Source organism: Lepisosteus platostomus, chromosome 13, assembly GCF_059453375.1.
Source record: "Lepisosteus platostomus isolate fLepPlt1 chromosome 13, fLepPlt1.hap1, whole genome shotgun sequence".
In the NCBI taxonomy this organism is placed as follows: domain Eukaryota; kingdom Metazoa; phylum Chordata; class Actinopteri; order Semionotiformes; family Lepisosteidae; genus Lepisosteus; species Lepisosteus platostomus.
Genome location: NC_142623.1, coordinates 4,922,678 through 4,936,112, shown reverse-complemented (window position 1 = coordinate 4,936,112; position 13,435 = coordinate 4,922,678). Strand labels below are relative to the sequence as shown.

The window sequence follows — 13,435 nt, the reverse complement described above, 5'->3', positions numbered from 1 at the left end:
GATTTTAAAGTATCTACCTCCCCAGCTTTCCTTTCCTGTGGAATTGCTTAAGGCCTTGTGAATGTTTGATGCCAGAGTCCATAAAACACAGATTGAGGAGAAGCTGCTCTGGACACACCTTATCAGTTGGAAGAACATTAATATTGCCTGTTCCCCAGGTAGCTAGCAGGGTGAAAACTGGCTGCTGAAAGTGGCTGGCTATATGTCTTCCAAAGAGCAGTGATTTGGTCTCATAATAATATCCAAGGTCTTGTTTGCAATATTTCTAACCCATTACTTGTGTATAAACTACTCTTGCATCTTAAATTGATATTTTATGCTGAAATAACAACTGATCCCTTTTTCTCTAATATAAACTGTTTGAATTGAAGCAAACTTGAGGCTGTCACCCTGAAACTGAACATCAAAACAACAGGCTGATGGGGTGAATCCATATGAAGCTCTGTTTGTCGCAGTGTTTTTCTCACATGCTTTCCAGCTTGGTAGCAATAATCACAGCTGGTGATCTTGCTTTATGAGAGCTGGAGAACACAATTGGATCGCCTTTGTTTTTTTTTACAGAGTCTGAGATGGATTTTGAAAATTGCTTTAAATGAATCCTGGCGACTTAGTTTTCCATGGTGCTATTACAATGAGCAAATAAACCTGCTCAGTGCTGGCAATTGACTGTTCACCTGTTATGCTTAAGTTTACCTGTGTGTGTAACACAAAGCCCACAAGAACCAGTACAGTGGGCATCTCAAAACTGCATGCGACAAGCACAGCCTCAATCCACTCCTATGACCTGCAGAGGCAGAGGGTGTGGACCAAGAGTTTGGTCCAAGAGAGTGGTGAACTGTTTACGTAATCCCTGCTTGTTCCAGTATGACCTCCATCCCCAAAGCTGTAGAAGAAAACACTGAGGGCTTTAACAGCCTAGCTGAGAGGACTGAGCGTGGTATTGACCACAAGGGCACTGCGTCAGTCTTCCAAAAAACATTTCCTGTTGCAGCCCTCCTGCTTAATACTAAACAGACCTCTCTTTTCCACTTTCCAACTCACAGGCATCGCTGAACCCCCACACATCCCTCCTCCTCCGACCGAAGGCCCACCAATCACCATCACATGTTCCCTGCTTTAGAGGTTTCAACAAGGAAGTCTTAAGCTTTCAGCTTAGAGGCAGAAGAGGGGATAGGTTTCTGTGACCTTGCTGAAAGGATAAAGGGTAAGATAGTTTTTAACTCTCCGGTTTAAAGAGATGGCGGTAGCTGATAGAGCTGTGACTCCACAGAGATAATCTTCCTCCTGTGAAGGGGGAGGGGGGGTGCACACACTGAGGTTTCTCCTGGTGGAAGGGTTAAACCATTCAAGCTTACTGAGCACAGCACTAAACATGCCGTATCCCATAAGAAAAGGTAATACAGCTCTGCCAAACCTGTTACAGCGTGGCTAATTATAAAAGCATATGCTCTTGGCAAATAGGCATGCAATACTTTATGAGCTGCGGCCTGATTTCAGATATGAACATGTGTTTTCATGTTTAAAGGTGTAGCCTCAACTTCTAGAGTTACCGTCAGGGAACTGAAATTGACTGTCATCAAAATGAATGCCATTACAATCCATAGAGCATCAAGAATCAAGGAAGAAAAGGAATAATTGCCCAGGCTCATTTTGGATGAAAATGATTATTTGCGAGTCTAGAGGGAATGGGAGAATAAAGATTGTTTTTCTGAATTCTGGAGGGCTTGGTGTGTTAGGTTATGAGGGACCAATGGCTATGATTGTGAGTTGGATAAAGAGTTAGAGAAAGATAGCAAATAAGGTTGCTAAAAATGTATTTCATTAAGTCTTTGAATCAGATGCTGTAGTTGTGAAGAAGTGGATTTTCTACTGCTGCTGCTATGACTCATGTGTCCCATGGCTACCAGCATCCCGATGTGATCTCCTTTAGTGTCTTTATTTTGGCTATGAGCTCATAGAAATATAATATAAACTCAACTAAATGAATTATACTTGCCAATTATTATATCACAGAGGAAACTGCCAGCCTCAATGAGTTCTGAAAACTCCTTGCTGCAAAGAGGAAACAATGCTTTCTTTGTGCGCTTATAGGCACACATCCTGATGGGCTTTATGTCATTGAGAAAGGCTGATTCTCTATTTGCAACACAGTTAATAGACCTACCAGCATTTTTATCAAATAAAACAAATAAAATCTCTAATACCTACTCAGTTTCAATAAGTCCTGCTGCTGTTTAAGAGAACATAAGTTCAGCGTCTAGCTGGAGTGTTTATACTGTTTTCCCTGGAACCCAGATGGGAGCTATTGTTTATTATCTTTCTTTAACTTATCACCACAAAGTAAATAAGCGCTGTCTTGTCGGGGACTAGTCTTCTTTGCTCTGTTATTTGCTAGATATTTCTTTTTTATTTTTAAATGCAATTGATTCCTTAGCTTCTGTAAGACTCTGGGAAGAGGTGGACTAGTGTTGAGGAGCCCGTGCTTGGAAGTAGAAAGCAGAATTTCTAACTCCAGTAGCGGCGGGGTTGTGGGCAAAGCACTGTAGGCTCTGGCTCTGAGCAAGAAACTTCACCCCTATTTCTCCAGCAAAATGCCCAGCTGTGTCAAGGAACACTTTCCAGGTCATCACTGTAAATGAGAATGTGAGAAGGAGAACAGAGGATTCTTAAAAGTCAAACATATCTCTGTATCTGCTTCACATTTTGTGCCCCGAGAGGTTGCACATCCTATACTAAAAAATGTTTTAACTGCATTCAGTCTTCTATAGTAATAGGATTCTGCAGGGCTTGCCAAGAAAATTTGTCCTCACAGCACTTTTATTTTTTGCTTGAAAAACTCCTGCTTTACGGACATTGAATCAACATCACAGACAAGTGGACATCTGCCAGCTGTGAGTGGACTGTGCAGAGAAATCCAGAACAGTTCAAAACTCTCAACTGGAACAGAAAGATTAACTGCTGCTGCAAACAGATCACAGAACTCAGAATATTTACTTTAATAATGAAGATCATTGGAAGGGTGCCTTATTTGCTCCTAACATTTGTTTTTTTAATCAAATAAGGAGCAAGAATTAGAGCTGAAATCGGACTAAAAAAAACAAACTACAATGCCTTATAAAGAAGTCAAGCGTTCTCTCTTCAACGTGTCCAAGAGATGGGTGTCTAAACTAGCTGGCAGTTCAAAGACTTGTAGACAGAATTTCAAGAACATTTTAAACATCACTTCCATGGTATCAGAAGGCCTACATTTCTGCAATTACAAGCGCTGTTTTTTACAGTTCTGTACTTTCTTCTACAAAAATGAAAATACGCTTATCTAAAAAGAGCCTCTCTCTTGAGAGACCTACAGAATGGCTTGCAGCACAAAGCAATCGTTAGCATAGACCTGAGTCTGACATCTCCTGGACTATTACAGGTAGTTTTTTTTACCCTCCTTAAATCAAATAGATAAGATAAGATCACTTTATTGGCCATATACAATTTCTTGTATTAGGAATTTGTATTTTCCCATACCTCAACTTGTTCTCCATGAGACACACAGACAGGGAGAGAAGCTTGGGGTCAGAGCGCAGGGACAGATATTTACACAGCACCTCGGGAGAAGCTGGGGTTAAGGGCCTTGCTCAGGGGCCCAACGGAGTAGGATTCCTCTGCCGGCCATGGGACACAAACCAGCAACCTTCCAGCCACAGGCACTGATCCTGAGCCACAGAGCCACCGCTCCGCCCTGCAAATGCAAGACTCTGTAGAACTGTGACCAGTACAAAATGTGAACATCCATAAAAGTGGCGAATCTCAAAACAGATGATTTTGTGCAGACTGCTGCTTCAGGACATCCTTTTTGATCTTGATTTGTAAAATTAAACAAATATAAAAAATATAGAAATTAGCATCTTTCACTGTGCTCGCTGACTGAGCTGCCTGTTTTATATTTTGATTTTCCAATTGGTTTTCACCACTTAAATTCCTGGAACTCAATAAAGAACATGAAGGCAAGAAGTCTGAGAACTGGACAGAGTTGGTGGGGTCACACTGTCATTCTTGTGTCCGACACAAGTTTAATTAAATGTCGTACTGGGGACTCTATCATCTCACGCCGGGCTTTATGGCTGTTTCTGTCTCAGTTTCATGCCCAAAACACAACACCAAGCTGCTGGCATGGATTCGGAAACATGACAGACCTCCCTGGAGGAGACAGGTCGAAAGATCTGTTCCCAAATAATGAAAGCACTTCCACGGGCAGGTATTGTCAGGTTTAGACGTGGAAATTTGTGCCCTTCAGGGTAACCAGATTTACAGTATATTTCAAGCTGTGCCCTTGGAGGATATTAACTCACCCCCACACAGCAACTCCCAGTGTTTGCAGATAATATAGTGGAAGCTATTGTGTTTGAAGAGCAAACATTGTGTCGCCATGACAATCAGGCACAAAGGAAGCTCCTTTGGGGTCTGTGGGGTGCGTGTGAAGAACTGATCCTTTTTTTAATGATGTTCTATACAAGCTGCAGTTTCGAGTGCCCTCTCTATCTGACATTGCACACAATCAGCTCTCACATTAGACAGCAAGGCTCTGCTTTGCTAAACACACATTACACTTACAGAAAAATAACATTTACTTGCAAAACCACCCTGCTCTGTTGCCTCCACTCTATTTGAATATGGCCTCGATATGCACTGCTAAATGTCAATGACTGAAATGGTAAAATCCAAATTATTATTAATTAGCCTGTTCAGTAGCATGCGTATCCTCCAAGGAGTCTTTAGCAGATTCATGTTAAATGGGTACTCTCAATGGCTTAATCAAAACTTTGCAGGTCCTGAGGCTCAGGCTTTAGGGACAATTTTTGTTGTGCTTTCGGGAAACACTTCACAGTTCCGAGTGGGGTGGAAAGCCCCTTTAAATAATATGTCTATGGGATGTTGTAACAAAATATTAAATTGACTTTATGAGTGCTGTACTATAAATATACTGTATATCACTTCTATTCCTTCATTGCCATAAACAATATATTTATGATGAGTGGACACCCTTAATATTTACACATGATTTTTACCAAAAGGGCAGCCTGGAGATACTGCGGAATGTTTGATTCACACTCGGGAAACTTTAAATGAAAGGAAAAACTTAGTCCAGTTAATGAGCCCGTAGTTTTCCTGGCAGTTTCCTTGACAACAGAAGGGAAGTACTCCCCCCTGCCCATGTTTGGCTTTGCCTCTTTTTTGTGTGTGTGTGTGGAAGGTATTGTATGACAGCTTTTCCTGTGGCTTCAGTGTGTAGCTCAGCGCTCAACTCATTACTGCATCTGAACATCTGGAAGGAAGTAACCACCTCCTCCCAGCCTCTAGTTGCCTGCCTCTGTCAGGGAGACTCGCAGATCAGATACAGTCCGGGAGCACAGCAGAGACACACCAGAAACGTGTGGACAATTTGCCACTTTTTTCTGTGCTTGTTTTATGTTGCAGCCACAACTCTGAAAAACTCAATTTTGTAAAATGTTTTTTAACCAGAGTTACCTATTTGCCCTCTGAAAAAAAAGAAGGTGGAGGTACCTACTTTTTTGCAGACATTTGTTTTTATAAATTTGTCCTCCGCCAGCATCGTGTTGGTGGCTGTAACCTTTGGTAAGTGTTTGTGAAAATCTTCCTCTTTTCTCCCTCTTGGTAGTTTTCTCTTCATCTTCAGTGTTGCTTTATTGTTGTATTAATGAATTCTGGGAATGTTAACCCTTTACTTGCTGAAGACAAGGTGCTGGGTTCAGATTTCTTTTCTGTTATCATTTTTTTTCCATTTTGAACTGCTGGAAAAGACCTCAATCATTGTGGTCATGCCCCTCAAAGTAGTTCCATGTAACTGAATGAATTCTCCTGTGCAGACGTTTCACCATTTTAAATTGTTTTTTTTCAGTGCTGTCTGGCTAGCGTTCAGGAAAACTAAATTGCAATGTACTGTACGTACTGTACCTGAAGATTTCTATAGATGACAGAAATGCCTGTTCCTAAAAGTATCGGTGATTCATACATTCAGTGGTTTGGCTGGTGCAGAATGACTTTGTGAGTCTATATGTGCTGTTTTGCTCTGTGAGGAGTGAGGTTTTCAATAGGTACACAGTGGTACTTTACATTCACAATTGCTTTGCATTTATAGTTGTATATGTATAGTTGATTTTAGGAAAAAAAGTCAGAAGCCTCATATTGTACTCTGAAACAACTTGCTTGTGAAGTCCTGGAATCTTGATGGTGTGAATGCAAATGGACTGAAAATAGTGAGGACTAAAGCTGACACCCAGTAGCTTGTATTCCTCACTGCCAAGAGCTGGATCTGAAAGCTGCGTTCAGCAGGATTAATTACCATCATTATCAAAACAGTTCAGCAGGAGGAGTGTAAAAGGGGAAATTATTGTGGTCGCACTATGCCAAGCATGAGCAACTCCTCGTTAGATATTGCTTTTAACCCAGTTTCGTTTTGATACTGAAATTCAGCATGTCTCCGGATCTAGACTCTGGAATTGGGAAAAGATTGCTCGGCGAAAAGGGGTCGTTAATCTTTCAGAGGGGGCGTGCCAAGAGTACATTCTCACACTTGTATTTAAGGATTTGCGTGTTACTGGTCATTTCTTTAATGTAAATAACAGCCCTACTTACATTTCGAGTAATAAAAATACTATTCAGATATAATAATATATAAATTAATATGCACGTCTTACCATTGACGTAGCTTGAGACTTTAAGCAGCACGCAAGCCTGAAGTGTTTAGAAAGGACAAAGAATGAACTTCATCTGCGAAAATCCTTGTTCTCACAATATTGATCCAAATGCTGAAAAAACGTCCCACAGCTTTCAGCGATCTTTTAAACATACGTAGTTTGAAATGTGTGTATTTTCCTCGTAACATCTGAAATACCGTGTCTCGAAAATATATGAGCGTTTAAACGGTTAAGTGAAACTTTTGAAAGAAGTCGGACATCTCCAGTGATTTCGTTCTGACGCTACTGAAGTTCCAAAAAATGAAAACCGAGCGAATATTAAACATCGAGCTAACTTCACTGCGGTGCATTTCAAAATCCTCAATACCCACTGAAACAGAGAAATCCCCGTCCCTGCTATCGAAGCTGTCTGGTTTAAAAAGAAAAAACAGCGGGCCAAGGTGCCGAAAATCTTGAATCCTGAAAGAAAAGTCTGATGCTGTTTCGCATGTAGTTCGGGGGTAGTTTCCTCCTTTTTCTGATAAAAGTTTTTTTTTATTGCGTTATGACTGTGCAAAGCGTGCCATAAACGCCGTAAAGACACTGGAAGGTTGTCAACTGCACGGACTGCGAGCCTTCTTGTAAAAACGATAGGCTAGCCATGCTGAACAGCCAAAACAGGACTGGAACATTGCAAGTAAATAATCTAAGTGAATCGGGTTTTTTTTCTATGCCAAAGGCATTTCATGGTGTAACATGTTGTAAAGAGTTTCAGGAAAGTCAAGCACAGTTGTAATCTTTTTTATCTTAAATTCTTCCTGGCCTATGAGGCCTTTATTGGACATGCCCTTAAAGGTCCTCTTGCGTGCCGCAGGTTGCAGACCCCTGCTACTTAAGGTGAAAAGCTCTTTCAGGCATTTGTCAAGTGACTCAAGTTACTTTCTTCAACCCGTATTTTCAGTCAGAGAAATCAGAAGGAAGAGGAACGTGGCATGCCCCAGGCACTGTGAACAGCTGCTGAATACTTTGAGCCGGCACAACTGGCAGTGATGCATAAGTCGACCTTATCCTTAATAAAAGTAAACACCCCCGTTAATACTGTATTTTGACAAATTTAAGTGATTTATTGAAAATAATTTGCACATTCAGCAACACTGTCTTTGGTCTTTCTTAAAGTCCAAAGGAGTATATCTGAGGAATCCAGCCCTGGTTGTGTATTGCTCTGGGAGCAAACGCAGACGTTACAGCTCTGATGTCAGGTCTTTAATGGACGTTCTATCTACCAACCCCATTAACACATTCCTCCCTTACAAGAAAAAAGCCCCACCCCCAATACACACGCCTCTTTCATAACCAGGCAGGTCTCTCCCTTGTCCCCGGTCCCCACACTTTGTTTGCATGCAGTCAGCCTTATCAGTCAGCCTGGTAGTTAACATACTCTGTGAGATTTGGAGGTCAGAGGTCAATCCTTCACTTTAGATTCAAGTCTAAACCCAGTGATCTTTGATCTTTGAAGCATGAAGGATTGAAGGGTCCCTAACAGGAAATTTACACAGAGCTGAAAGCTCAATTTTCCCTTAAATTGCATCTACACAGCATACTAGATCCTAATGGTCAAAGGTGTAATATTTAACCAGGAGATACTTGGTTCATGAAGAACTACCAGTACCAACTTTCCCCTCTTTAGTAGCAGCTCTAGAACCAACTTTCATCATAATGTCCTTTAAACGCATTGGAATGCATTTAGTCTCACATGATTATTGTTACTACCCTATTTTGCAACAAGATTTTTAGAAATCCATCAAAAACAATGCCATCAAGACACTTCCTATAAATCCAAAAGGGTACCATTTATCTCTGATATTGTTTTAAAACCACAAAATAGTCATCTGTTTAATCAAGTCACATTCATAGGGAATGAATCTGATTTTATTCAAGTCACTTGAAGTAGAAACCACTGATGATGGATACATCTCCTCACTTCGTGGCACAGTTTTTAAAATGTTAAAGTTTTTCCCAAGACTTTTAACTCTTTCAATTTAGCGATAGACGAAAAGCTGTTAGCTTTTTCTGGAAGAGAATGTAAAGAATATTGAGCATTTGTTTTACTGCATTTTCTGCAATCCCTTGAATAGACATTGTGAGTCTAGTTTTCTTTAACATGTAATGGAGGCAACAGCTGGTTTGAACAGTTCAGGAATCCATCTTTGAAAACTAGGTTTGACTTTCATGAAATGGTGTAAGAGTGTAGCTATGGTCAGATGGGAAGTCGGGGGTATAACTGTTAGCCTTGTAAGCACACATCCCCACACAACACGCCGTGAACATGTCATGTGTGGTAGATGGATGGTAAAAAGATTGTTTGACTTTTCTGTGAAATGATCTGTGAGACTCCTACCAAGGTGTTATCTTTTCTGGGTCAGAGGAGCAGCGATTATTCTGCTCGGCACACATGCCCCCTTCTGTGGGCTGTGAGGGTGTTTAACCAGCTCACCGCTGCACTGCTTTTGCAGATTTCTCCAACCAACATTGCGAATGATTCCAGATGAAATGCTGAAGAATTACTTTAAGACCAGCATGGGGGGTTCCAAAGGAGAAGGAAAAATGAATGTAATCCAGCATTATCTCTGCATTTGTTAAAATGTGGCTTTTAATTCATGCATACCCTTATAAAAATCATCCAGTTGATAACTGTAACCTTATGGTAGGTGTGTGTATCTCTGTTACACTTTTGAAATTTTCCCCTACTCCTCAGTGTTCCTATATTGTAGTTTTGCCTAATGTTGGGATTAGTTCCCATTTATTGGTATGGTGCTCTACATGACCAAATTTCTTATGCAATTTTTCTAAAACCCCGACCATGGGGATAATATCCCCAAAACCTGCTGCATTTTGCCCAAATTCAGTCTTCCTGCATCAGTAGTTGTTAATTTCTGTGCTGTGAAGATAGAGCATTTAAAAACAAAACGGCAATGTAGGAAAAGATCCTTTAGGTTTAGATGAAAGCTTAAAGTAATGCATGTCCTCATGAAATCCTTAAGGTGAATCAGCACTGTGTCTGTACTTTTCCAGTGGTTTCCCAAACGAGTGCTACTGTATGAATCTGAAGCATTTGCGTCACGGTTTAAGAAACCTTTCACAACGTCTTCACTTCACTCTGATTTTTTGCAAAAAACTTTTGCAAGACTACTGACTGACTCCAAACACACTTAATGTATTAGGTAAACACTATATCTGTACATTGGGAATGAAAAAAAAGTGCACAAACACTGTAACTCAGTTTTTGATCCATCTGTGAAGGTACTGACAGGAATGACTGGAGCCCTTGGCCAATGTAGGACTCCTGTACACACATGAGTACATGCAGATTTGGAGCCTTTGAGTGTAAATCTTACAGTTTGGCCCATTGCAATTGAGGCATCCTTAAAGATGATGTGCTGTGCCATCATTAAACACTTACATTTTGATTGCATACATTCTGTGTATTCAGAGTCCCACAAAATTTAATCTTTTGTACGTTGGGTTTATACACGTGGACAAGATTAAGCTTCAGATGAGATCATGCATTTTTTTATGCAGCTACTGTCAGGATCACCTTGGGATCATATTGCTTGCGCAGCTGAACAAAAATGGTCTGCTGCCAAAATCAGTCACTCTTTAAAGTTTACGCCAAATTGACAGATTTCAAGGGCTGTGTAATGATTCATTAAGTTGTAACTTTTTATGTCTTGACCTTATCAGGCAAACAGTTCACTTGTGAAACACTTCAACTAAAATCATTTGTGTACATTTAAGTACAAATATCTTGCAACTAATTAATTCTTTTGCGAAACATCCACACTTTGAAAACAGAGTAATCACATTACTTTTATCATCCTGTGGAATACACAGTGATACTGTATTATCAAGGTGTATATTTTGTACTAAAAATACTAAACCTCCTACTCAAGACCCAGAAAGTCAAGGACGAGCAGTGATGAAAAAGGTTAAATCCTTGTAATACAGTGTGCGAGAAAAGCAAGGGAAGAATGTTTTTCACGTCAAAACTTTTCTTACTCTCTTCAGAAAAGCTTCCGTATCTTTTTTTCACTCAACAGCCTGACATCTGCTTCCTATTAACCTCAGACTTGTGCCTCTATTCCTCCAGTGACTATAGATTTACCTCTGGTTCACTTCTTGCATCACAAACATACCTGCTGGAACCTGAAAACATGTACACATTCTCTTCTGAGCCTCCACATGCTGTATTGCTGTTATTTACTTCTTGCGTTATCTTTCCTTCCTCCACAGAACGTGTCGAGCATTTCTGTAGATACGTGCATTTCAGTATGTGGTTATTGTCAAATTAGCAAAGTCCATGTCAGGCCCACTGCTATGAAGAAGAGTAAAGAAGGACTTTGCCAAGTATGTGGAGACTCTGCAGAGCTTGTGCAGCCACACTTAACAGTGTAAAGAAAAATAGAAAATATTCCTTCTTGAGCAGGAACACAGTTCTCTGGCTGTCTCCTTCTGAAATTTTAGCCTTTTTATTTAAAGTTAATACATAATCCTACTAGATCTTTCATTTTTCATTGCAGAAAGTGGCATCCTAGCTTTATAGAAGTAACAATGTTAATGGCATGGAACATGAGCTTACCATGAGCTGCTGTGATCCAGTTTTTGAAGATTCAGATCCATGTTAATTAACGATCTCTAAATGACAGGCTTGGGTTCTTCTCATGCAATAAGATTGCACAAGCGCAAGTACTGTCAGGGCTGGAGAGGTTCAGGCTGGCCAAGGCTTCCTGGGCTGGCATCACAATAGCAACACTGGGGACCGTCCTGTCTCCTTTGAGTTGGCAGTGCACCCAGTGAGAGCTGCATCGCTCCTCCAGCTGAAGCTCATTCACCTGTGGGTCCTGGGAGACTGGCAGCATCATGACAGCAGCTTCTGCTCGTGCTCCTCCTGGTTTCCACCCCATCCTCATCCTCCTTTCCCCCGTGCAGGGCACAAGGGTTGTGTCTGGAATCATGCTGTGATTTACTGATGGTGGCTGGGAAAAAGAATCCAAATTAAAAATCAATTTAAATACATTGTCAGCAACAACTGCACATCTGATTCCAATACTGTCTGAGTCAAACATAACTGTCCATTCCAATGCACTTTTGCTGCTTGTGATCTCCTTTCTCATGGTGTATGGTGAATGTCTATTGTCATTGGGGCATGTTATATACAGTGCTGATTAGGCATTGTGCCTGGCATATATTTCTACACACAGACACAGTAGATTATTCTAGGCCAGGCATCAAAAAAGGGTACTACTATTTTGATACCTGGCTTAGTGAAATGCAACATCATAGCAGTGGAGATGAAAAGCAGAAAGTAAAAGCCATCAAAAGGAGTGATGTCAACGCAAAACTATGTTGTGACAGGTTGCCAGGAAAGAGAAGTAGAAATGCATTTCAGACAGGTCTATGCTGGAGAAAGTGAGAGAAAAACTGCTTGATTTCAGCCTGCAGTTGTTAATGAGCTCGGCACTAGAGTTCCGCAGCTGCCATTAATCTACAGGATCACCCCCACCTAGCGGGGGAGGTCAGAGAACTGATGGCATCCACATGTCCGACTCCTTTTCACAATAAATAATTGCACTTCTAGTAACAGATACTGGCCGAGCAGTGGCTCAGGGCAGCAACGCATACGCTGAGCTTCATCTCAGTTTTGTGCTTTAAAGACATTATGAGAAGAAAATCTAAAAAAAGGAAGAAGAAAGAAAAAAACTTGCAAGGTTAAAAAGCCTCTATTATAAGCACAAATGCAATTTTCACATGAAGGAGTAAATATTTCAACATATACTCATACTTGCTTCTTTAGAAATAACCTATATAACTTTATAGCGCGGAAATTACCACCTCCCCTTTTGTGATTTAAGGTTTGTTTGCACGGCCCTACATCAACCTTATTCCCAGTTAATGTGCTTCCGCTGAGCAAGGGCAGGCAGTCTGGGGCCCCAGATAGCTGCTGGTCCCTGATTACTGTTATCTTGGGAGCCAGGTTGGTTTCATCTGTGTTTTTACTTCTCAGTTTTTAACAGGGGCTGAATCATAGTTGCCTGTCAGTTGTGGATTAATGTCAGGAGAGCAGCGTAATCCCAGTGAGAACAATGGCGTTAATTTGTTGTCTAAGTGGGGTCATTATGCTTGTTTTGTCAGGGATGTAGTGCAATGGTGCCTTTTCTTTATGCTTCAAACAGTTCATTAATCCCCGAATGTGAATCCTTTGTATCTGGACCTTTTGTTATTTAAGGTTTCTCTAGTCTAACATTATATAAAGCATGAAGTTTTATTTCACCTTGGTAGAACTGTACAGGTTTGATTTCTCTCCACAATGCAATATTCCAAACTGCAGTTAATAGATTGCAGATAGGTTGTTTAACTGGAAGTGCATCAGGTAAATGAATACCATAAGAAACGTTATACTGTAAATGTGGCTCATTTGATTGCTAGAGGCTAAGTGAACTGAGGATCTGAACTGGCTGTGTTTTGAAAAAAGTCAGGGCATCAGCTTCGACAGCATGGCCTCACAAAAAAGTGACTTGTTCTCAGATATGCTGCAGTTGCCTGTAAGGGTCACTTGTGACTTCTGGTTTGTCTTATTGAAAAGAAGTCTGATTATTTGAATCCTTGAATCAATTCGCTCAAGGTCTGCTCTGGACGAGACTAAAAAAGTTAAGTTCTTTTCGCCTGTCAGTGGAGGACATTCCTTCAGGCCCAGA

At 40.8% G+C, this 13,435-nt stretch overlaps 1 protein-coding gene across 6 annotated transcripts in view; it reads left to right on the top strand.

Annotated features, from left to right (window-relative positions):
* The window catches only part of eva1ba (eva-1 homolog Ba (C. elegans)), a 39,997-nt gene that overhangs the window by 15,044 nt on the left and 11,518 nt on the right, over positions 1–13,435 (top strand). For 3 of the 6 annotated variants that reach the window (XM_088602740.1, XM_088602741.1, XM_088602742.1), the window contains one exon: positions 1,044–1,204. The exons of 2 other annotated variants lie outside the window; for them this stretch is intronic. The gene's annotated coding sequence lies outside the window, so the exon portion shown is untranslated. Of the gene's footprint in view, positions 1–1,043; positions 1,205–5,279; positions 5,623–13,435 lie in introns of those variants that run through there. One more of the 6 variants, XM_088602739.1, reaches the window with a different exon arrangement.